General features: G+C 38.8%; 1 protein-coding gene across 2 annotated transcripts in view; it reads right to left on the bottom strand.

The window, feature by feature from the left end:
* The window catches only part of CELF6 (CUGBP Elav-like family member 6), a 150,893-nt gene extending 129,226 nt beyond the window's left edge, over positions 1-21,667 (bottom strand). For both annotated transcript variants that reach the window (XM_074233037.1, XM_074233038.1), the window contains exon 1: positions 21,570-21,667. The gene's annotated coding sequence lies outside the window, so the exon portion shown is untranslated. The remainder of the gene's footprint in view (positions 1-21,569) is intronic.
* Positions 21,668-24,139: the final 2,472 nt, after the last annotated feature.

Below are 24,139 nucleotides of genomic sequence, written 5' to 3'. Positions count from 1 at the left end.
CCCTTCTGAGAGAGGGGGTGATGATTCAGTAAATTACTAATTAACTAAGGATATGTAGGTGGAATGCTAAACCAGTCAGAAACTACAGGACATTCTGATTGGCTATTTGAAAAAGGTTCAAAAAGCTCATCAAAAGACTCCATCTGGATGCCAGGTTAGGCAAGTTTAGGGGCAGTTTGAGGTGTTCTAGAGAGTAGGTTTAGATGCTGGGGTGGCTACATTTCTTTGGGAAACTTGAACCAGAGAATTATTGCAAGGGTTTGGGGAAGGACCTGATGATTTAATGAAGCTAGGCTAAACTAGTTTTGGTAATGAAGAAAAGCATCCACAGTGACCTGGGTAGATTTTTTATGCAGTTTCAATTACTTATAATTTTATAGAAATATTTTTATGAAGGTTCATTTTCCTTAGGAACACATGAATACTCAACAATCTATGATTTAAGTAGTATAAGTATATGGAAACACCTTCCCTTATCCAGAGAGCAAACTGCCTATGATTTTGTAGATAAATTCTACTTATACTTTGAGGTACATAGAATTTGTGACTTGCCTAAGATCATACCACTAAAACATCTCACATGGGCTATTTGAATCCAAGTATGCCTGATTATGGGTAGTGAGGTAGCACAGTAAGAGTGCCAGGACTGGAGTCAGGAAGACCTGAGTCCAAATCTGGCCTCAGACTCTAACTAGCTGTGTGACCCAGAGCAAGTCACTTAATCCTGTTTAATTCAGTTTCCTCATTTATAAAATGAGTTGAAGAAGAAAATGGCAAACCACTCTAGTATCTTTGCCAAGAAAACTCCAAATGGGGCCTAGAAGAGTCAAACATGACTGAAAAATTACTGAACAACAACAAAAATTCCTGATTATAGACCAAATACTCAATTCACTATGCCAAATTGCCTCTTTCCTTATGAGTAAATCCCTGGAAGAAGCATACCCTGTTAAATGAGACTGTGGCAGAAAGCAAAGGAGGCATAATAATAGAGTACTAAGAATAAGAAACTTGAAGTTAAAAAAAAATTTGGGCTTGATTCTCATTCCTGGCACTAGTTGCATGATAAAGGACAAATTCCATAACAGGTTTTAGATTTCAGTTTCCCTATCTGTAAAATGGAGATATAATGATGATATACTTCCTGTCTCACAGGTTTTAAGTAAGTAAAGTGTTCTGTTAACTTGAACCCACCATGTAAATGTGAGCTTCTTGCCTAGGAGAAGCAGATCCTCAAAGTGATAAGCATCTCATACTGCTGGTGAGGGAGAATTGAAGTTAACATTAGGGATCATCAGGGTGTTGGTAGAACTCAGAGACTAGGTTCCTTATCAGTGAAGTGGTTAGATAGCTCAGTACCAGGAAATCTAGGATCCAAGTATGTATAGATTATAAAAATGTCTTTGTCCAAAACATTTTTACAATTGGAATCAGATGTCTTTTAGGCTTTGAGTACTGAGAACTGAAAAGTAAGACCAAGTTAGGATTGTGGCTTGATGTACCTACATCTATGTGATCATGTGTATATGTTTCTGTAAATCCATCTAGTATTCTTTTGTTTTCCCATATATATCCATCAGACTCTCCTTTCTTCATTATCTCCAATATTCCATCCAACCCACTAACCTGAATTTCCTGAAAGATTGAATTAGACTCAACAAATGTTTATTAGCAGATGGTCTAACTGAATCTCTCCCTTTTTTTAAAACTCTGATTAATTCTTTGCTCACAATTATTTTGATCTGTAAAAGTGATGATTGGGATCAACAGAACCAAAACTTAGGGCTGCTTCATCTTCAATTTCATGAAAGAATGTGGTGCTCTGGTCAGTGGGTGGTTGGTTAAAGGCATTACTCACTAAGAAAGAATCAAAGTTGATTTTTCTTGGTTAAATTATTTCCCTTTTCCTGAGATGCTTCCTGAACAGCACCAGTGGTTGATCCTAGGGGACAACTTCTGGACTTAGTCACAGATGAATAGCCCCAACCTCTGATCAGCACTGCCTTCATTTAGCTCCAGTGCTCTTCCTTGCCCCATTGCTGGGTAGAGGCAGTAGCTTCTATTTTAAGATTGGAAGCCTTTAAAAACCAGAAGAGGTTGGAGCCAAATGAGAGACTTAACTGTAAACTCTGAAAAACCCCTCTCTTGATGAGATGGATTTACTCAGCACCTGCTTACTGTTAAACATGCCTTCAAACATCTCCTCATTCTTAAAATTATTTCACTAGATTCTATAAGGCCCTTAAAGTTTCATCCCATATATTGCACCTCTTTTTCAATGACACTCCTAAAAGATGTGGTGTACATTAGCTGCATCCTTCCTCTCTTTTCACTTATTTCTCAATGCTTTGCAACCTAGCTTCTAACTTTGTCACTTGATTAAAATTGCTTTTTCTAAAGTTACTGACGATAGTGAAATGTGATGAGTTTTTTCAGTTCTTATCTTTCTTTACATCTCTGAGACATTTAACATAGGGGACCATCCCCAGTTAACTCGACCTTTGACTTGCCATTGGACTCTGTTGATTATGGGGGATGGAGGATGAACAACATCAACATCAACCACCACATTCAATGTCATTATCACTCTTACTCTTGGATATTCTCTTCTCTTTCATGATGCAGGTCTCTCTGAGTTTCCTTCCTATTTGTCTAACCATTTTCAGTATCCTTTGTTAGCTCATAATTCATGTTTCCTCACCCCTTACAAGATTCTGTCCTAGGTTTCTGACACCTCTCTCTGTACCCACCTCCGTACTTCATCTATCTGTCTGTCTGTCTATCTATCTATCTATCTATCTGTCTGTCTGTCTGTCTGTCTGTCTGTCTGTCTATCTATCTATCTATATATCACATCCCATTTTCTCTCTGAGCTCTAGTTCTACAGTGCCAATTTTGGACATTTCTCTGGATGACCTGGAGATATCTTGATTGCAACCTCTCCAAAATAGAATTCATCATCTTTTCTGCTATGCTTACCTCCTTCCAAACTTCCCTATTTTTGTCAAAGAGGCAGCTATATGGACTGGACTTGGAGTCAAGAGGGTGGGAGTTCCAATCCAGTCTGACACTTTTTGCTTACTAGCTGTGTGACCTTGGGCAAGTCACTTAGCCCTGATTGCTTAATATCCAGGGACCTCTCCAGTCATCCTGATTCACATCTGGCCACTGGACCTATCTGGCTTTGGAGGAGAAAGTAACTGTTTTTCATGGCATTACACCTCCTCCCCCAATGTCATGGTCTTCTTCGAGAATGAAGGACAAAGACATCATCATTTCTGTCAAAGGCTGCAGCAATGCAAGATTCATGACTTAGGCATTAGATGTGACTCCTCATTTTTCTTCAAGCATATATCCATTTTCTTTCTTTTTTTCCCATATATCCATTTTCTCTTCAAATCTTTCTTTTCTACCTCCACAAAATCTCTTGCATTCAATTCCTATTTACTCACATGGCTACCCCTATCACATTTTGCCTAGATTGTTCAGTGGTCTCTGAACTGGTCTCTCTGCCAAAATTTCCCTCTACTCTAATCCATTCTCTACACTGCTGCCAATAGGATTTCTTTTAAGCATAGATCTGATCAATCTACTACTACTACCCTACTCAGTAAACTGTCTCCCTATGCCTCTCAAGTAATATATAAACTATGCTGTTTGGCTTTCAAAGACTTTCATTACCTAGCTCCAGTCTTATGTATATTACTCCTCTTTCTATATTGAATTATAGTCAAACTGATATTTTTATATTTTTCTTACATATGACCCTCCATTTCCCATCTCCATGCCTTTGCCTTTGCAAGCTGTCTCCCCTCCCCCAACCATGTCTGGAATTCATTTTCTCTCTCTCCAGCTTCACAGACAGCTCAAACACCACCTTCTCCATGAAACATGAAGCCTTTCCCCATTTCCTCCAATTGCTAGTGCTCTCCCTCTCACACTCCCTTGTGTTTAACTATTTTGTATTTTTCTCTTGTTCTTTATATATATGTACTTGAGATCTCTTCATTAGAATACAAGATCCTTTAGGGTAGGGGATAATATTTGAATCCCTAGATCCTAGGACAATGCCTGTCATATAGTTGGTGCTTAATAAGCACTTGATTTGGTTGATTAAATATTGTGTGTTCTATTTGGAGCTCCTTTAGCACCAATTCTAGACTTTTGTTGTCTCTGTAGTTGTTAATGCTTTGACTATGTTACTAATAACCTTCATGCTGCACTGACTTTGACATCCTCTGATTCTATGTTTTAGATTCTTTGGTGAGGGATTGCAAATGCTTTTATTAATTGAATGACAGCTGAACAATAATATTCCAGGAGAGGACAGGATATCATTCTCATCCTCAAAAAAGTGAGAGAACATCGTTCAAATGGGGAGTTACTATGTTGAATTCATTTATAAATTAAGATATCTTGGAATTATAGAATCTTAGTACTAGAAAGAACTGCAGATTATATGACAATACAACCCATGATGGTTGTCCTTCTCTCTCTCTCTCTCTCTCTCTCTCTCTCTCTCTCTCTCTCTCTCTCTCTCTCTCTCATTTTTTTTCCAAGGCAGTGGGGTTAAGTGACTTGCCCAAGGTCACACAGCTAGGTAATTATTATGTAATTATCTGAATTAGGTAATTATCTGAGACTAGATTTGAATTCAGGACCTCCTGACTCCAGGGCTGGTGCTCTATCCACTATGCTACCTAGCTGCTCCTCCTTCATTCTCAAAGAGGATCAAAATGACATCACTATGTTGGTGTCAAGGTACAGTGTTTTTGACTATGGCTAATAGATCAAAATGAGCTTAAAAGACTCTACCACAGGTTGGGTCCAAATAGTCCATATAATCATTTGGAGAGGAGAAAATTCTAAATTTGAACATCTCACATTTCTTTTAGGTTATTTTAATTTTGCTTTGTTCAGAGTATAGTACCTTCTTGGATTCAGGTATGCTATGTTAGGAGTTCTTTGCCATTGTTTCCTATGTTGCACAATTGATTCCAAACTTCTCAAGAGAGATCTCGAAAATGTCCTTGTATTGCTTCTTTTGATTGTGATCTCTTGCTTTGTGTGAGTTCTCCATAAAATAGTCTTTTAAGCAAATATGTTTGGCATTTGCTCAACTGGTCAACCCATCAGGGTTGTACTCTGTGCAGTAGAATTTAAATGCTTGGCAGTTTAACTCTAGAAAGAACCTCAGTGTCTATTATCTTTTCTTGCTAGGTGATCTTCAGAATCTTCCTAAGACAATTCAAATGGAAACAATTTGATTTTCTGGCATGGTGCTGCTAGACTGTCCAGGTTTCACAAGTATACAACAATGAGGCCAACATAATAGTTCTGGAGACCTTCATTTTGGTAAGCAGTCTAATATCTCTTCTCTCTAATACTTTCCTTTGGAGTCTCCTAAACATAAGCAAATTCTGGAAATGTTGTGTTCCAAAACCCACCTTTTATGTGGACATATTCAGATAGTAAACTGCCAAGGTAAATGAAATTATCATCAGCATTCAGTATTTCTTCATTTACTATAACCAATGATTCCATGAATGGATGGCATGGTACTGGCTAGTGGAGAATCTATGTTTTCTTGGTGTTAATTGTTAGACTAAAATAGGTACCAGCAGCAAAGAATCAACCCATACTTTGTGGTATCTCAGTCTCAGAGGCTACACTGAGGGCACAATCATCTGTGAACAAAATTCATGCACCAACTCTCCCTCCAGTTTAGTCTTGGCTAGAAGCATTTTCAAGTTAAAAAAATTTACCATCAGTGTGATAGCTGACTTGAGAAAATTTTTGCTTATACTGAAACAAAAATCTGTTTTCTTCATAATATCCAATCATTCTTCCTAATCCTATTCTTTAGGAAGCAAACAGAATAAGACTAATCCATTTAGTATAGCAAGGCAAGTCTTCATTTCATTGAGTATACTTCTCTTTTTTTCAGGCTAAGCACCCTCCATTCCTTCAGCTGACCTTAGTATGACATAGTTTTGTGTGTCCACATGACCCTGTTTATTCTCCTGAGGATATGCTCCAATGAGTTAATGCTCTAATGCTCCAATGGATATTTGATCTCAATGATATAAGAATTCTTTCTACCAGGACAGATTATAACTTTTACATGCCATCTGATTCTAATAATCCTTCTTTGTATCTTTCTATAAATCCCATCAAGATCTACTAAAAATACCTGAGGACTTCTAGGTCTTTCAACTTTTTTTGAATATCAGAACAGTACATGTACTGTCTATTTCTCTTGTTCTGGAAACATGACCAGCATATCTTTTCTAGTCGCACATGTCATTGATCAAGTCTCCTATGATGTCTCCCCAGTGAAAGTAATTATTGGTAGTATCCTGCATCCTACTTATGCTCATCTTACATTTTTCCATTAATGTTTGGGTTATATGCAATACTGATTTTTCTGAGATTATGGTGTTCCATTCTTAACAAGTATATGGCATCATCAGGAGAACACTTCAGTTTAAAAAAATTTTTTTTTGGTTGCAGGGAGGAAATTTTATGCATGTAGGAAAAATATAAGTCAGGTAGTGGATAATGATCCTAGGTCAGGGTATTATAAGATTGGAATCAAAAGTGCCAAAGCTCAGAATGAAGTGAAACTGTCAAGGAAAGATAAATATATCAAAATGGTGATTTTTAAAAAGCACTATATTAGGGAAAAGAAGTAGGGAGACGACTGATCCCTGGAGTGAACAGGATACTGACAATGCATCACTGAAGAAGATACTTATTATTTTCCTTCTGTTTTCTCTGTCAAGGAAATAATTTCTGGATTGGAAAGGACAGGGAAAAAAAGGCTAATAGGGGATTGATATCTAAAATAATTTAGGAGATCATAAGAAAGCACTCAGAGATGCCCTGGATGAGTTGAAGTTGTTAGGCCCAAATGATCTATATCCTCGGGTACTGAACAAATTGGTAGATAGGATTGCCAAATAACTGTCAGTGATTTTTAAAAGATATAGATTCAAAAGAAAGAAAGAAGGCACTTGACCAAACTCTTTCAATGAGACAAATATGTTCCTGATAGCAAAGTGATGGAGGGAAAAAAAGCAGGAAAAAGGATATTATAAATCAATATCATTAATATTGATGCAAAAATATTCAATTTTAACAGAATCCAGGAATACATAAAAAAATTCAATATGGGGCAGCTAGGTGGTGCAGTGGATAGAGTACTGACCCTGGAGTTAGGAGGACCTGAGTCCAAATCTGACCTCAGACACTTAATAATTGCCAAACTATGTGACCTTGGACAAGTCACTTAACTCCATTGCCTCAAATAAATAAAAATTAAAAAAATTCATCATTCTTAATTTTGATTTGTGTTAGCTATATAGAGATTGTTCATCATTAGAAAAACATTTAACAAACATAAAATAGCTCAAATAGCCATATAGCCATATTAACAGATGCATGAAATATTCAACAAAATATATAACTCATCTCTGTTAAATAGGAATAAAAAATCTTTTCTTAATATAATAAAAAATACATATCTAAACCAAGAACTAGCATTATTTGTAATGCAGAATTGATGGAAGTTGTTCCATTAACTTCATGGGTAAAAGAAGAATGTTCCCTCTCAACCATTATTTGATGTAATCCTACTAATATTAACTATATAATAGTGAAAAAAATTAAGGAAGTAAGCATAGGCAAAGTAGAAACATTTTTATCTCTATTTTTAGATGATAAGTTAGTTTAGAAAATTCTACATCATCAAAATAGAAACTAATAAGGATAGTTAATAGCTTTAGCAAAGTAACAGGAAACCACAGAAACAATTAGATTTTAAGTATATTGCTAACAAAAATGTGGAGGAAAAGATAAATTCTTTTCAAAATAAATATAGAGTGAATGCAAAATATCTCTTGGTGTTAATTTGCTAAGCTGTAAAGGTCTCACATAAATGCAACTTTTAACCAATCAATGTTTATAGAAAAAAATGAAAGACCTTCAATGTTCATGGCTGGGGCATGCTAATTTAATAAATATAATGATAATACATAATCTTCAGTTATTACCATTTCAATTAAACTCTCAAGAAGATACTTTATAGACCCATTAAATAAAAACAATATTCATGAGGGGAAAAAATTTCAAGAAGTTCAGGGGAAATAATGAAATAAAGTAGGCACAAAGGAGAAATATAGCACTATTCAACTTCAAATTATATGATAAATCAGTAATTATCATTATTTGGGAGTGGATTAAAAAAGAGAAAAAGGAATGAGTGGAATAGATTGGAAGAGCAATAATATGAAGCACATGAGCACAACCACCTAGTTTTTGATAAATTCAATGACACAAAAAACTGGGGAAGAATTACTGGGAAAACTAGATGGCAGTTTGGTAGAAAATAAGTGTATATTAATATTTTATTCCACATATCATGATCCATTACAAATATATAAAGATCTAAACATAGAAGGTCAGAAACAGTAGGGAAAGTCATAACTATTATTAAGGGAAAACTTCATAACCACAAAGTGATAAAGGAGATCAGAAAAGATAGACAATTTTGATTATGTAAAGTTAAAATATTTATACATGAATAAAATCAATTTGACTAGAAAAAAGATAAGGATTTGGGAAAAAATTTTTGTATCAAACATCTCTTTTATTTGACCTACAATATCTATAGGAAATTGATATAAACCTTAATAGTCATCCCAGTAGATAAGTGGTCAGAGGACATGAATACTACAAAAAAAAATAAAAACACTCATTTGAAAAATATTCCAAATTACCAATAATAGGAGAAATGAAAATGAAAATAATTTTGATATATTGCTTCACATCTATCAAAGTTGGAAAATATGATAAAAATAGTAAATGTGGGGAAACTGTGGGAAGTAAGGTATACTAATATACCAGTAGATCTGTGAATTGGTAGAACTTCTCTCAAAAACCATTTGGAACTTTGCGAGAAAAATTATTAAACAGTTCTTATCCTTTGATCCAGGGACTCTACCACTGACTTAAAACACAAAGAAGTCAATGACAGAAAGTTTCTATATGTACCAAAGTATTCATAGCAGCACTATTTTTTCATAGCAAAAAATTTGGAAGCAAATTTTGTGGTTAGTTATTTAAGAATGGGTGAATAAATTTTGGTATGTGAATGCAATAGAATATTTTAATGATAACTTGGATTTACAAAAAAATTATATATACATTTATATAGAAAGTTAAGATTTGCAAGGTACTTTAGATGTATTAATTTGTTTGAATTTCACAAGAGTCCTGTGAGATAGGCAATATAGTTGTTTTTTTTAAAATCCCCAATGTGTAGCTGAGGGAACTGAGGCTGAGAGGTCAAGTGACTCGACTAGTGAGATACAGGTTTTACAAGTAAAAGTTGGAATTTGAACTCAAAGCTTCCTGATTCCAAATCTAGCAATGTATTTAGTATGACATTTTGTCCTAGTGCACTATAAATATATTATTGTGTTATAAAGAATGACAAATATGAAGTGTGGGCAAACTTCTTTGAATTGATATGGATCAACATACATTGAATTAAAAAAACAAACCTCACATCACAATTTTTAGTTTATTGACACAGGGAACTCTTAGTGAGGAAGCTGCCTCTACCAATGCAGATCTATTCAGTTGACTTAGTTCCTTTGGTTAAGAAATGTGATTTGGTGAAGCTACATGGCAACAGTGCCACGGAGTATCGACCCTAGAATCAGGAGAATCTGAGTTCAAATCCAGCCTCAGAAACTTACTAGCTGTGTGGCATTGGGCAAGTCATTTAATTCTGATCACCTCAATTTCCTCATCTAATAAAATGAGTTGGAGAAGGGAATAGTAAACCATTCCAATATCATTGCCAAGAAAACACCAAATAGGGTCGTGAAGAGTCAGACACTACTGAAAAATGAAAGAAGAACATCTATAGGCTAGTTCAGAAAAATTAACCCTGAAAACAAAAGGCCTGTGTATCTAGTCAACCCTCCAAAATACCTGATTAACACTTTTACATCTGAGCCCTCTCAAATCAAATTTGCCAACCCCATTCCATCAGAGCAATATTGTCTTTTTGATGGTGACTCCTGTCAAATTGTGACTTGATAGAACTTTGTCACAATGGTTGGATCACTGGTTTCCGGTTTATTGATGAACTAATTGTGTTCCTATTCTATTCAATTTTGGAACCATTGATTCTACAACTGAAGTTGACAATTGAAGACTTGAGGGGGTGATTTGCTCCAGACCAGGACTATGGGTGTGTTTATGATAATATAAAATGGGTATGGTTATTGGTATGTGATTGACTTGTCAAAACAAAATACATGAAATGCATTTAAAAAATAGATTGTTTGGTAGAGAATGGCAGAGAGACCACAGGATTAGAGAAGGGGAAATGTACTGATTAAAAAAAAAGAATAGAGAATTGAGTCTACAAATGATGAAACAGTGAGGTTTAATTGAATTCCTGACATAATTATAAATAAATGATCAAAGTGATGGTTAATGAACATTTAGAAAGGGAAGTAATGATCACAAAATGTCAATATGATAACGTTAAGAATAGGCCATAGCCGAACTTTATTCCTTTTTTAAAAAACTGGTTTCTAAACTGGAAGATTAAATATAGATTACCTGGATTTGGAAAAGTAATTTACAAAGGCTTTCATATTATTCTTGGATAAAATATGGAGAGAGCTCAGTTCTATCATGATAAGGTAGATTCAGAGTGGCTGTCATTAACAGTTTGTTGACTACTCAAAAGATGCTCTCCGTTTGGAGTTCCTGAGATCTGTTGGCTTGGGATAAAAGTAAAGATGGCATGCTTATTAAATGTAAGTTACATAAAACTGGGAAGAATAAATAACAGTTGGATAACATAGTTATTCTAGAAAAAAATAATAATGTCTTGCTTTTATGTAATCCTTTAAGATTTGCAAAGCATTTAACAAATGTTATTTCATTTGGTCCTCAAAATTACCCTGGGAAATAGGAGATATGATTATCCCCATTTTACAGATGAGGAATCTGAGACAGACAGAGGTTAAATGACTAGCCCAACACTACACTACTAAGTGTTTGAGGCTGGATTTGAATTCTTTTTTAAAATTTTTCTTTCTTTCTTTCTTTTTTTTTTTTTGATTTGAATTCTTATTTGTCTTACAGGTCTAGCACTTTACTGAGCCATCTAGCTGCTGGGCAAATAAAATAAGATTAACTTTAACAGGAATAAATATAAAGTTTTACATGAGGGTTAAAAAATCCGATTTTACAAATTCAAGATAAGTGAGGTGAGGTAAGTAGCAATTTGTCTGAAAAAGATCTGAAGAATTTAGTGAGCTAAATAAGAGTTTAATATGAGTCAACAGTGTGACATAGCAATTAATAAAACTGATTTGATCTTAGGTTGCTTTAAGAGAGGCATAGCTGTTAAGGACTAGGAAGATAATAGAACCAAGAAGCCTCACCCTTGTTAGACTTTGCCTAGAGTATTGCATTTCACTTTAAGTGTTATTATTTAGGGAGGATATTGATAAATTATAGCATATCCTGAAGAGAGCAATCAGGATAGTGAAAGACTTTGAGATCATGCCATACAGGAATCAGTTGATGAAATTGGGACTATTTACCCAGAATAAGAAAAGACTGGGGAGGGGACATGATAGTTGTCTTCAAGTTTTTGATAGGTTGTAACATAGAAAAGAGATGACTTGTTCTACTTGGTTAAAGAAGACAGAGCTAGGCAAAATGGTTGGAAGTTGGCAAGAGGTGATTTGATCTTAGTATAAGGCAAAACATCCTAACAATTAGAACTATGTAAAAGTGAAACAAACTTCCTCAGGATAATGGGTTCCCTTCACTGAAGGTATTCAAAGAAGGCATGAGTAATCATTTGTTTGGTATATAGTAGAGAAAATTCTGGTTTAGATATGGGTTTGAGTAAATAAGATTCCTGCCTATTCTGAAATTTTGTAATTTCTGAACTGGGATACAACCCCTTCTTTTTCTTCAGTGCTTGATCCAGCTATTATCCTTCTAGAGTGCTATGCATTATATACATATTTTAGTCTTGTTCAGTTGTTCAGGTGTGACCGAGTCTTTGTGATCCCATAGACCATGGCATACCAGGCAAATTTTAAAACTGTCTATGGGTTTTTCTTAGCAAGGATAATGGAGAACTCTCCAGTTCTGGGTAATTCTGCATGATACAGCTCATAGTTTCATTGGGCCATGCACCTCTGGCAAGGCAGTGATCCAGGAGTGGAGGGTGATCTTGACCAACTTCTTCAACCACATCTCATATTCTGAATAATATACATTCTTTTATCCCCTTGTTTTTATTCCACTGTGAATTATTAGGTTGATATCTTTTGAGTTATCATGAGTCTCATTGAAATGGTTCAGTTGTATTTTAAGGTCTGATGTTATCAACAAACAGAAGTATCTAGAGAACCTCACTATTTATGTGAAGTCAGTCTTTCATTTAGATTCCATGTATTCTCCATGATTCTAGAAAATACCATGAATAGATATCTGTTTTCCTTTTTTGTGCTTTATTTAATATTGACAATCAGAGGAGATTATTACATAAGGTAGTATCTCTAGGATTTATATCTATTAAGAATACTTTATGATATTAGCATATAGTAAAATATACATTGTTAGAGATGTTATGGCTATACTTTGCCTTGCCAAGTCAATTTTCTTTGGTACTTAAAAAAATACAGCTTTATCTTGTGTTTGCTACACCTTTCAATCAATTGTGAAACTGTAAAGATGTGGTCTGCTATGGAAAATCAAATGTGAAAGCCTCTGTGTTCCCTTTTAATATTTTCATCAAGAAAATCTTCCTTATGCATATAGCTGGTTCTCATAAAGACTTTTTAGAGATGAGAAAGCCAGCATATGGGTTCGTAGTTGCTGATGTCTTCTCAGTTGTCTTTTTTGGGTAATAGTACCATCTGTGATATTTTTCATTTTGGGGGAATGCTTATCAAAATTCCATATGATACAAAATGAAAAGAGATAGCTAACACATTGGATGACAAAATCAGAATCCAAATATATCTTGACAGTCTCAAACAATGGGCTAAAATGAGTAAAATAAAATCTAATAGAGACAAATATGAAGTCTGATGCTTGGATTAAAATAAATAAACTGCTTAAGTACAGAATGGGAGAATGTAGAAAATAGTTTATGTGAAAAATAACCAGGGGTTTCAGTTGACTCTAAGCTCCACATGAAGCAATATGGTGACATGGCAGCCCCTGAGCTATTGTAAGTTTAGGCTGCATTCAGAAAAATGTAGTGAACAAAATAAGGGAGTTGATGGTCCCATTGTTCTCCCTTCTGGTCAGAATATATCTGGAGTAGTATGCTCCACTATGTTCTAGTACTGGGTGCCACAATTTAGGGAGGACATTATTATAAGCTGGAGTGTATCCAGAGGAAGGCAAGCAAAATGTTAAAGGGATTAGAGGGTCTTGCTATATATAGTAAGACCGATTTTAGGAAATGATGATGTTTATCCATGAGAAGAGGAGATGTAATTACTGTATTTAAGTATTTGAAAATCTCTCATGTGAAAAGAGATTTGATCTGTTCTGCTTGGCCCTAGAAGGTGCAATGAATGGAAGCAGTGAAGGCAGATACCAGATATCAGAAAAAATCTTGTCAGGAGAGCAATGGTTACCCCATGCAGATAATGGAACTATCTTCCAGATTTACTTAATTTACTGCTTAAAGGCAGCTTGGTGGCACAGTGGATAGAGGGCTAGGGCTGGAGTCAGGAAGTCTTGAGTTCAAATCTCAACTCTGACTTTTATTATCAACGTCACTTAATCTTTGTCTTGGTTGGCTTCCTCACCTGTAAAATACGGTGAGTAATAATAGTATCTACTTCCCAGGGATATTGTGAGGATCAAATGAGATAATATTTGTAAAGAGCTTAGCTTAATGACTAGCACATAGTATGTCTCCCTTCCTTCCAGAGGATGAAGGTCAATACCATTGATAGAGCTTGCTGGCTGCCTAAGTAGAAAAGTCCAGACCAAAAGAATCAGAGATTTTTCAGACTTGAAACAACCTTTGAGTCTGTGTGCTACACAACTGGAGGTACAGGAGCTGTGGGCTACCAAACTGAAGCTAATATCCTTGGCAGAGGAAACTTCCTATCCTGTGCCTAAGCCACTGCTCTAAGTTAGGTGTTAATGTCTCTCTTTCTCTCTCTTTCTCTCTCTTTCTCTCTCTCTCTCTCTCTTTTAGGTTTTTGCAAGGCAAACAGGGTTAAGTGGCTTGCCCAAGGCCACACAGCTAGGTAATTATGAAGTGTCTGAGACTGGATTTGAACCCAGGTACTCCTGACTCCAGGGCCGGTGCTTTATCCACTGTGCCACCTAGCTGCCCGTGTCTCTTCTAACTTCCTAACAGTTAAAGTAGTTCTGAAATGTAGTGGTCTGCCTGGAGATCTTTAAATGGCTACTGTAAGACCATTTTCTGGGAATGTTGAAAGTAGAGTTATTTTATTTTATTTTTTTAGGTTTTTGCAAGGCAAATGGGGTTAAGTGGCTTGCCCAAGGCCACACAGCTAGGTAATTATTAAGTGTCTGAGACCGGATTTGAACTCAGGTATTACTGACTCCAGGGCCGGTGCTTTATCCACTGTGTCACCTTGCCACCCCTAGAGTTATTCTTAAAGGGTGATTCTTTAGGGTCTTTAAAATTATATTGTCTCTTAAATAACAGTACTTTATGCAATTGGCTCTATATATATTTCTTTGTGTTTTGGATCGATATGGAGCTGGTCAGAAAGACTTGGGCACAAATCCTACCTCTGACATATCCTGATTATGCGACCCTGGGAAATTAGTCTCTAAATGCAACTGTGAGACTGTAAGTTTCAGAGAAGGTATTGACCGGATTGGTAGAGGAAGTTTCTGCACCTGAATGCTCCCTAAACTAATAAAATCACAGGTCTGGTCACTATATCTTCTGTTCTCATATCTGTTAAAAATCTCTTCTAAAATATGGGACCAGATGGGGTCTGACTAAAACAGAATAAATGAGAAATGCCACTTCCCTTGTTCAAAACAAATTTTTAAAAATTAACAGACTAAATATACATTTTTTTCACATGAAGTAACTTCTAGTCACATCTCCCTTCTTCCTAAATCCCTTCCCCCTTTAGTATTCACATGGTAGATTTGAAAAAAAAAAACAAAGAAATGCAGGATTTTCCATTTTCTTCTTATTAAATTTCATCTTAGATTTTTATTCCACTATTTCAGTCTGTCACATTCTTCTTGGATCCCAGTTTTGTCATTTAGTTTATTCTCACAGAGGACAACTAGAAGTAGTATTATTTTAGTATTATTTTATTTACCTTGAGTTTTGATTGCTTATGAGGAATTTTTGCCATATGATCTTATGATCATTCTCTTTGACAGAGAAAACATGCAAAATTGGAATCAAGTATTTCTGTCTTTTCATCATCTATTAACACATTCCCACCCCTCTCAGACAGGGCAGGGTTCCTATCTTGATCCTCCTTTTTTGTCCCCAACAGATTGAAAACAAAACAAAATGAAACCCAGCACTTTTATGGTTAGCATTTATGTTAAACTAGTTCATACTGGGCATTGTCTTTCTTTTCACATTCTTTACATAGATATTTTCACAGAAATCTCTGCGTCATTGTTCCAAATGTGAATGGTTCCCTTCATCTCTCCAAGCTGGTTCTCTATCCTGGTTTCTCTGTTTCTGATAATATTACCATTATTCCACCAAAAAACTGCAAGTTCTACTCACTGTTCCACTGGCTATTAATCCAGTTCAGACCTTTATTCATTACCTCCTGTCTGGACTTACACAATAGTCTTCTAATTGTACTGGATTCCTTGATTCCCATATTTTGCCTTCCAATCCATTCTATGTATCTATTCTCAGATTACTCCTTCTTAAATATCACTTTGATGAATTACTAGCAGAACTAACTCCTGATGGGGAAAAAAAGGGTGAAGCTGAATGTAATTCCAAGATAATTTACATTTGACTTTGGGGTACCCTGTTTCATTATATTCTTGATTATATTATGTTACACACACACACACACACACACACACACACACAAACATTTGCTTAACTTTAAAAGAAGTATGTACAAAAGGAAGTGACCAGGATGGGCAATAGACTGTCAACCATGTTTTATAAGGAGCAGATGAAGCAACTGGAGGATGTTAGGGATGGAGTAGAGAAGATTAAGGAGGAATATGACAGACATCTTCAATCATTTGAAAGGCTGTCATGTAATGGAGGGATTAACACTTTTTCTGTTTGTCTCAGAGAACGTGGAACAAAGGGTGGAAATTGTCAAGAGAGTTGAACAAAAGCTTAATGAATGAGCTGCTTTGAGGGCTAGTGAGTCCCCTGCCTCCAGCACATATGCTTGGGAGTTTTCAGGCAGAGGTAGAATATGGCCACTAGGCAGTGGGGCAGATTCTTAGAGACAGAAATTTTTTCTGCCCTTGAGAATTAATGGCACGAAACAACCAGAAAGCATTTTAAGGGGACATAAAAAGAAGTAGGAGATCATGTGGTCCTGATTATGTCCTGAAACTCTATATCAATTCATAAAAGATGGGATCTTATCCATGGGATAAAATTAATAAGGAAAACTCCCGAGAACGGATAAATCTTAAGAGGAAGGAAAAGGAATTGGTGTTGATTTAGTGTTTGGTGATTTGTGTGTTCCTGGTCCAAATCTGAAAAAAACTGAAAACTAGGGTTTCTTTGGGCTGTCTGTGTACCCTCATGACAGGGTGAAAAAGGTATCAGTCTGAACTCAATTACTTCTGGGGAAATTATAGCCATTATTTTTTCATTTTGCTCCAATTAAGCTTTATTAAACTTTAACTTATTAAATATTTCATCCTAAGCTATGGAAATACACTGCTGCTGACCCTGGCAATACTTGGTGGTGCTTCCTAGTTTTCAGAGTCCTGTAACAGAACACCTTCCCCAACAAAATTCTAAGGATACATTCCTCCCTTCTCATGCCATCTCCTTCTCCCCTCCCCCACCCCAGGGGCCAAAAGAACCATCCAAAATGCCTCTGGGGCGGGGCAGAGGTATTCTGCTAATCTGAGCAACACAGACTTCTCAAGTCATCCATCTTCATCCCTGCAGTCAGAGAGTCTGTACTTGGGGTCCCCTTCCCCTACTCTGGAATAGTACTTGGGAGAAGTGATGGACTATGGGGCCTTTGGCCAGATTGAATGCTGAAGGACTGTTCTTCCTATTCTTATAGAACACTTTTAGTTTTTCAGATACCCCTTCCCTTTCTGGCTGTTTTATAGTTTCAGAGCCTTCCCTTACCCTGCACCATAGACTTGAAACACACTGCTCCACATCTTAATTACCAAATTATTGTCTTTAAAGACCAGACCTCATTTTCATGAAGTCTACCTGGAATGTTTAGAGGTCATTTCACGTATTTTGGTTTGGATTCTTAAAACCTACAACAATTCTTTCCATTTATCTTTTTAATTATACCCTTAAAACATTTCTTTCCCAAGAAAAATGGGACATGTTATGAGGACAGCTAAGTGACACAATGGATTAAATGCCAGTCCTGGGGTCTTCACGACTTCAAGAATTCAAATCTGGTCTCTAGCTTTGTGATCCTAGGCTTAACTTTACTTGCCTCAGTTTTCTAATCTGTACAATGACCAGGAGAAGATAATGGCAAATCACTCTAGTATCTGTCATGACAATCTCAAATGGGATCGTGACAAGTTGGACCCAACTGAATGGCAACAACACACTAAAGTGAAGGGGAGGACTCTATATTTGGGGTCTTTTTGTGAGAATGTTGTATGAAACAGTAGATAGTAGTGTTCTGATTTCCTGGAGATGATTTGGGTTGATTTTCCACTCATACATATTTCATAGATCCCAAAGTCATACTCTTCTTGGGACTTTAAGTCAGAAGAGATGTAGGCTGAACTTCACCTCTGCTCCTTACTGGGAGATCATACAGATAAACCACTTACCTTTGATCCTCAGTATTATTGTTAAACAATTACTTTTTGGACAGGACCTGTGATGTCATTGTTTTAGAGAGATCCCTCTACCCACTCTACAAATTGCAGTCTTAGTTGCCTGAGGCACTCAAGGTCACCTTGCCAGTGTCAGAGTCAAGATTTGAATGCAGGTCTTCCTGACTTCAAGGCTAGCCCTATATGCACTAGGTCAGACTGCAAAATTATGAAACTGGCATAATAATATGAGTAGAAGGGTAATCTGATGGTATAGGGTCTACTTTAGAGTCAGGAAGATCTGAGTTCAAGTCACTCTCTGACAGACTAAATGACCCTGAGCAGATCACAAAACCTTTCAGTGTTCTAAGCTGAACAGTATGCTTTGGTGGAGGGGTCTTCCTCACCAAGAGCCCCTTATATTAATGAAATTACAGGTCTTTGGGGACAAAATAAAATCTGTAGTAGTTCCCTACTTCACTGGGTTTTTGTGAGATTCAAATGAGATGAGTGCATTTCTATGTAGCTCTTATTTTTTTACTGTTTAAGTTATTATTTTATAGATTCCAAGTGGAACCATATGATACTAAGAATTTCCCAGCAATTATAAAGACTAACTCTCTTCAGCTAAGAGATGATAGAGCAGTGTTAGGATGACTTCTGACCCCAAATTGGTGCATTTGCAGCTGAATACCTGTGTGTTTGTATGTAAGAGACACTCTTCAGTCTATAGGGGATTTTGGTGACTCCATCATTTATGTGTATCTTTCCACCTTTGGGCTCTGTGCTCTGGGGCAGATGGCTGATACAGCTCTTGGTTTTAATCCAAGATTTCCTTCTCAGTCAATAAGGTTCCCCATGTTACTTGGGCAGGGGAACAGCTGCCGCCTGTTGCTCCTGAGATCACAGTATCTCCCTATCTCCAGGTGGTAGGGTTGGTCACTTGGCAGTCTGTGCAGGCAAAGGGTCTGGACTTGGGGTCCCCCTTCCCTACTCCAGGATATTGTTCCTAGGAATAGTGATGGATTATAGGACCTTTGGTCAGGTTGAATGCTGAAGAACTGTTTAGGCAGAATTTTAGTGGGGGATTTAGATTCAATGAGCTCTCACTCAGGTTAGGGAGAGTTGTGTTTAGAATTCATGTGGTGGGGAAAAAGAAACAAAGGCCTTGATCATAGCAAGAACCTGTGGGAGGCCAAGAAGAGAAAAAGAGGAAGGAATAGCTGCCAGGAAGGAAGGAAAAGAAGGGGCAGCTTAAAGAACTGCAGACTGACATTGATAGATAAGGTCCTGTTTTAGCTGAGTTGTTACAGGGAAAGAGAGGATAGATTGACCAACATTGATCAAATTTTTGGTTCTTTCATCCTTATCTTTCTTCTGTCACTGTAATTAGATTCTGTTTTAACTAATATATACAATGTACTCACTTCCACCTCTGACTCTGAGATTTTAGGAATGGGTCTTTCCTAGCCACTTCTCAACATGCTTTTTCTTCCATACTCTGTAGACAACTCTCCTAGAGCCCTAGACTAGTTCAGCCTTTGGGGCCTTCTTGTCTACAAAAGACTTGGTTCCTGGTCTATCAGTGATAGATTCAAGTTGGCAAGACTGACTTTCTGCCTGTTTGTAAGGCGGGGGTTAATAAGATCTATACTAACCCCCTCAAAGATCTTTGAGGATCAAATGAGGAAATCCATATAAAATGCTTTGTAACCTTAAAGTGATGGATAAAATATTGGCTTTTAATATTATTAATCAACAGAAGCCCTTTCTACATCCATCTAGGGTAAGAAAGTTTCATGTTCATGATTTTTTTTTTTTTACTTTGTAGTTGTGTCCCTGTTTAGGTCTCTGTGGCTGTAACCATGTGTACAACTGTATCTGTGTGTATTCATGTGTGACTGTGTCAAGATCTGCAGCTGTGTTCCTGAGCCACCATTAAGCCCGTGTTTGACGTTTACCTCCAGGGCTGGGAGGCCTTGGGGGTTGCTGGAGAAAATATTTCCTTTCCAAAGGGAGTACTTTAATGGGAAAAAAAATCAACAATTAAGAAAAGAAACCCTTGTTTCTCTGGGTCTGTCTGACCTTGAAGTGTCTCCAAGGCAGGGAAGGGCTAGTGATTTTATAAGGAAAATGTAACTTAATTTACACAAAGGAAAACACCACCTATTTCACTGCGCTCTCAAAGGCAATTTGCCGTGGGGAGGTTCTGATCTTTGCTGTTCTTATACTCAGTTTTTCATGTACCCCTCCTCCCAGACTTTGGCGATTATATCTTTCATCTCATTTTTGATATATAAGGATATGAAGAAAATCATATGATTTTAGATGATACTATCCCTTTCCCTCCACACACATGAATGCCCCCTCAACACTCGTAGAGACACACCCAGAGACAATAGATGAGCCAGGTTATGCAACAGGAGCCAGTTTCGTGCTTGCCTTGCCTTCTTCCTCTTTCTAATCTACAGCTTCAGGGTCCCGGGGCTGGACCAGGCAGCCAGCCTCCTGCCTGGCCAAAGAGCCCAGGTCCACTCGCCCAACTGGCCCACATGGGGTGAACTTAGAAGGGGGACGGCGAGCCAGGGATCTTCCTTGACACAGGAGCCAGGGAGAGGAGGAAGCGATGAATACATATGGGCAGGAACATCTCTTTCCCGGGTCTTCCATGGGAGGCTTCTATTTACTTTGCATCCACCAACAAGCCAGCCTCTCGACCCACAACCCAATGCAATGCAATATTACCTACTACCAAGAAGGCTCTAAGCCGGGGAGGAGGCCGTCGCCTTCCGCCCTGGTCTTGATGCCCTCCTGGGGCATCACCGATGCCCAGCCACCCGCACCACACAGCCGTGTCCCCAGCCACCTAGAGAGCCACCTCTACAGGTGCAGGCCTGGCTCGCCATCGCTGAGGCCCCACCAGCTCCTCCAAGCCCGTCATCCACCCAAGCAGGAGGATCTGCCCGGCCCCTGCCCCGGTCTAGTCCCTTCCCAGCAGCCGGATGCCACCTGCTGCAGTTCCCCATCTGAAGGGAAGACCCCTGGGGCCCCGGGGGCCCCGATGAGCTCCTCAGCATCCTCTGCTTTCCCTGGTGAGGCCCGAGTGCAAGACCCCCCCCCCCCCAGCTCGGGCATCTCCTGCCTCTACAGTCCAAAGGGCGCCACTGGCCGAAGGCCGACCCCCCTCTCGGCGCCCCCACCCCGAACCCCGGCGAGCGGGGGAGGGGCTGGGCCCCCGGACAGGCATGGCAGAGGGGAGGGGAGGGGAGGGGCTGGCGCTCCCGCGCGGGAAGGAGGGAGTAGGCACGGGGGGGCGGTTTGACGCAGGAGACATTTCGCTTTGTGAACTCGGGGCCGAAACGCAGCGCGAAGGACCCCTCCCCTCCTAGAGCCCTGGGGTGGCAGCCAATGGAGGCGCTGGGGCGGGGCCACGACCACACCCACCTGTAGCCGGCCTCCCCGGGCCCGTCCTCTCCCCTTGCCCCGCTGCTGGGTGGTCGCGCCCCTGCCCCCCAGCCCCGGCTTACCTCCCCGGAGGTCCTCCCAGGAGCCGGCTCGGGGCTGAGTCCGAGGGGAGGGCCGGCCACTACTACCTGGAAAGCTGCTGCTGCTGCAGGGGCGAAGGCAGAGGGGAGCAGAGGGGAGGCACCTACGTCGTGCCAGTGGGCAGGGCCAAGCGGAGGCGGGAGGTGGGGGAGACAAGTGCACCCTAGTGGACACCCTCAGTGTCCACCTCGAGTGAGCCCTCTCCCAGGGGCCCTTTGGAGCCGGCCTCGCGTCCCTTCAACTCCCACCCTCTCTCCAGAGCATCCCGCCCTTGCTCCTGGGCACCCCGGGGCCTCCGAGGGTCCTCTTCGCCCCCATCTCCAGAATTCTCAACCTTTCACCTCTCGGAGCACACCCTCACCCTCACCCAGAGCACCCCCCCCCCCCCAGCCCCAGAGTAGCCTCACCTCTTAGCACCCAGAGCACTGCCCTCCCCCTTCAGCATTCCAGGGCCTTCACCCCCCTCCCAGCACCTTCCTTTCCCATAATCATTTTTTAATCCCTCCCTACATCCCTTTTTTCCTCATTTTTGAGGCCTTCTTCCCGACATGCTCCTTTCTCTGACAGCTTCAGACGCTGGCAAATGGAGTGGTGAGGGGGGAGGGGACCAGCTTTGAAGCTCTCCACAGTTCAGTCCCCACTTCTGCAGCAAGAGGCAGAGACAAAGACAGAGACAGATGGAAAGACAGGAACAGAGAGACAGACACCTATGGACATCTCTACATACATGTAAACATATGTATATACCTATACATAGAGAGGCAGAGACAGAGACAGATGGAAAGACAGGAACAGAGAGATAGACACCTATGGACATCTCTACATACATGTAAACATATGGTTATACCTATACATACAGAGATAAAGACAGAGACAGATGGAAAGACAGGAACAGAGAGACAGACACCTATTGACATCTCTACATACATGTAAACATATGGTTATACCTATACATAGAGAGACAGAGACAGATGGAAAGACAGGAACAGAGAGACAGACATCTATGGACATCTCTACATACATGTATATAAAGACATATGTATATACATATAGAGGCATATAAAGAGGCAGAGACACAGATAAGAAACAGAGTCAGACATAGATAGAGAATAGAATTTGTATGAAGAAGAGATGGGGGATATCCTGTGGCTTCAGATTGCCTGCCAAGAGATCCCAGAACTCTGCCAGAGATAAGGAAGCAAGTTCCATACCTTCATGGGCACCATCAAAGTTCAACAGTCTCTGCTTGGGGGAATTTTTTTTTAAACCTGTCCTATAATTGGCCTTTGGGTAAAAAAAAAATCTCCATTCTGGCAAATGTGGCCCACAGCCTTTACAAAAAAAGTGTTTCATTCAATTCAACATTTTATTAAATATCTAGAGGGCACAGCACTATTGGATACTGTAGATAGAATGACAAAATCTTTGTCCTTGAGGAGTTTACAATCTGCTTATGGGAGGACAGGAAGAATTTGTACACACAGCTGAGCAACATCTATGCTTATCTATATGTGATAAGTGAGTGGTGGGAACAAAAGAGAAATCCAAGAAAAATGCTGCAGACAGATTTGAGAAGGGAAAAGCTACTTTCACTGGGGAGAATCTGGGAGTGGTCAAGTTTGCAAGGTCAAGGAAAGTGGTATCCAGCCAATTTCTAGAATAAAAGAGCCAATTCCTTATATTCCCTTTGCTAACTTCAACTTTCTCAGCATACCTCCTGTGACTGAATGATCAAAGAGATAGGAAATGACTCTAGCCTCTGTGGCTTTCCTTTTATCTCCAGGGACTCCAGGTTTTATATCATGGAAGAATTCTAGTTTTGAGGTTTTGGGCAGATGTTAGATTTCCTCTTCTCTTCATAGGTAAATCTTAACCTTGCTAAACCTCACTATCCTCATATGTAAATGGGAATAATTACATCAGTAGCTGCCTTTCTTATATAGGGTTATTTTGAAAATAATATAAGATGTGCATTCTAATAGAAAACTGCTTTCCTGGGACCAAACTCATAAGCTTTTTAAAGGTTTGAAAGAAAAAAAAATGGTGCTAAGAAATTAAAGTTAAGGAGGGAAAAAAGCAAAAAACTATACAAGAAGGAGAAGTTGCTGAGAGCTTGGTCCCAAATCATTTTTTCCTATTTTACAAATGAGGTAATAGAGACTCAAGCACCCTCAGTAATCAGCATGATTGCCATTAAGTTATACAAATATACTCATATTAAGTATCCTGTACATGTTATATTTTTCTCAAATGAGATAATAGTTGAAAAAGCACATAAGACACTGTCTGGAACAAGGTAGCCACTGTAGGAATGGTTATAAGCTTTACTTTCCTCCTTTCTGACCCCCAAACTATGATTAGGTTTCAGTAGATCAGATGCTTACCATGAAGTCATCTCTTTGATCCCTCCTAGATGTCTCTGTGGTTGGCAAAAAAAAGCAAACAAAACCCCCCTTTCTTTTGCTTTGTTTTGTTTGTTTTTGGATTCTCCAATTTGTTTTTAGATTTTTTTTCTTTTTTGGTAGGGAATCACTTCCTATCCCTGGCCTGA

Source organism: Macrotis lagotis, chromosome 4 (genome assembly GCF_037893015.1).
Source record: "Macrotis lagotis isolate mMagLag1 chromosome 4, bilby.v1.9.chrom.fasta, whole genome shotgun sequence".
Taxonomy (NCBI): Eukaryota; Metazoa; Chordata; class Mammalia; order Peramelemorphia; family Peramelidae; genus Macrotis; species Macrotis lagotis.
This window is presented reverse-complemented; position numbering and strand designations above follow the sequence as displayed.